Genomic DNA, 2,419 nt, shown 5'->3' on the forward strand with positions numbered 1-2,419 from the left:
TTTTTAATTTGTGTCTTTTCAAGTCAATAATACAGAGAATTGAAGATCCAGAACATACAGTAGAGAAATTACACAGAAAAAGCTGGGCGTTCAAAACGCCCAGTGAAGAAGGGCAAACTGGCGTTTAAATGCCAGCCAGGGTACCTGGTTGGGTGTTTAACGCCCAAAAGGGTAGTGTTTTGGGCGTTAAACGCCAGAATGGATACCATTCTGGGCGTTTAACGCCAGGATGGCACAAGAGGGAAGATTCTGTTTTTAATTCAATTTTTTTTTTCAGGTTTTCAAAATTTTTCAAAATCAAATCTTTTTCAAATCATATCTTTTCAATCAAATCTTTTTCAAAATCAATTTCTTTCCATTTTCAAAAATACTTGCTATCAATTAATGATTTGATTCAACATTTCAAGTATGTTGCCTTTTCTGTTGAAAAAGGTTTAATGTTTGAATCATATCTTTTCTTGTTAGGCAAGTCATTAATTTTTAAAATCAAATCTTTTTAAATTGTTTTTCAAATCATATCTTTTTAATCACATCTTTTTCAAAATAGTTTTCAATCATATCTTTTTTATTTCTAATTTCAAAATCTTTTTCAAAAATTACTTGATTTCTTTTCCACTCTTGGTTTTCGAAAATCAATTAGTGTTTTTCAAAATGTTTTTAAAATATTTTACTTAATTTTCGAAAATTTCTTCCCCTCTTCTCACATCCTTCTATTTATGGATTAACACTCCTCCTTAATGCACAATTTGAACTCCATCTTACTTGATAAGTTCGAATTCTTCTACTTCTTCCTTCTATTTTTCTTTTCCTCTGACACCTCAAGGAATCTCTATACTGTGACATAGAGGATTCCATACTTTCTTGTTTTCTTCTCTTTCATATGAGCAGGAGCAAAGACAAAAGCATTCTTGTTGAGGCTGATCCTGAACCTGAAAGGACCTTGAAACGAAAGCTAAGAGAAGCTAAGGCACAACTCTCTGTAGAGGACCTAACAGAAATCTTCAAAGAAGAAGAACCCATGGCAGCCGAAAACAACAACAATGCCAACAATGCAAGAAAGGTGATGGGTGACTTTACTGCACCTACTCCCGACTTCTATGGGAGAAGCATCTCTATCCCTGCCATTGGAGCAAACAACTTTGAGCTTAAGCCTCAATTAGTTTCTCTAATGCAACAGAATTGCAAGTTCCATGGACTTCCATTGGAAGATCCTCATCAGTTTTTAGCTGAATTCTTGCAAATCTGTGACACTGTCAAGACTAATGGGGTTGACCCTGAAGTCTACATACTTATGCTATTCCCTTTTGCTGTAAGAGACAGAGCTAGGATATGGTTGGACTCACAACCTAAAGAAATCCTGAACTCTTGGGAAAAGCTAGTCAATACCTTCTTGGCAAAGTTCTTTCCACCTCAAAAATTGAGTAAGCTTAGAGTGGAAGTCCAAACCTTCAGACAGAAGGAAGGTGAATCCCTCTATGAAGCATGGGAAAGATACAAACAGTTGATCAGAAAGTGTCCTTCTGACATGCTTTCTGAATGGAGCATCATAGGTATCTTCTATGATAGTCTGTCTGAACTGTCCAAAATGTCTTTGGATAGTTCTGCTGGAGGATCTCTTCATCTGAAGAAGACGCCTACAGAAGCTCAAGAACTGATTGAAATGGTTGCAAATAACCAATTCATGTACACTTTTGAAAGGAATCCTGTGAACAATGGGACAAATCAGAAGAAAGGAGTTCTTGAGATTGATACTCTGAATGCCATATTGGCTCAGAACAAGATATTGACTCAGCAAGTCAATTTGATTTCTCAAAGTCTGTCTGGAATGCAAGCTACACCAGGCAGTACTAAGGATGCTTCATCTGAAGAAGAAGCTTATGATCCTGAGAACCCTTCAATGGAAGAGGTGAATTACATGGGAGAACCCTATGAAAACACCTATAATTCTTCATGGAGAAATCATCCAAATCTCTCATGGAAGGATCAACAGAGACCTTAACAAGGTTTCAACAACAATAATGGTGGAAGAAACAGGTTTAGCAATGGCAAGCCTTTTCCATCATCTCCTCAGCAACAGACAGAGAATTCTAAGCAAAGCCACTCTGACTTAGCAACCATGGTCTCTGATCTAATCAAAACCACTCAAAGTTTCATGACTGAAACAAGGTCCTCCATTAGAAACTTGGAGGGACAAGTGGGTCAGCTGAGCAAGAAAATTACTGAACTCCCTCCTAGTACTCTTCTAAGCAATACAGAAGAGAATCCAAAAGGAGAATGCAAGGCCATTAACATGATCCACATGGCCGAACTAGGAGAGGAGGAAGAGGCAGTGAACGCCACTGAGGAAGACCTCAATGGAAGTCCACTGGCCTCCAATGAGTTCCCCAATGAGGAACCATGGGAATCTGAGGCTCACACT

The 2,419-nt window shown here is 38.0% G+C and overlaps 1 non-coding gene across 1 annotated transcript; it reads right to left on the minus strand.

Annotated features, from left to right (window-relative positions):
• Positions 1 to 1,423: 1,423 nt before the first annotated feature.
• LOC130942925 (small nucleolar RNA R71) lies at positions 1,424 to 1,531 on the minus strand. The gene has a single exon (XR_009071470.1). It is a non-coding gene; the product is annotated as a small nucleolar RNA R71 (small nucleolar RNA).
• Between the last annotated feature and the right edge of the window lie 888 nt (positions 1,532 to 2,419).

The sequence above is a fragment of the Arachis stenosperma genome, chromosome 7 (genome assembly GCF_014773155.1).
Source record: "Arachis stenosperma cultivar V10309 chromosome 7, arast.V10309.gnm1.PFL2, whole genome shotgun sequence".
Taxonomy (NCBI): Eukaryota; Viridiplantae; Streptophyta; class Magnoliopsida; order Fabales; family Fabaceae; genus Arachis; species Arachis stenosperma.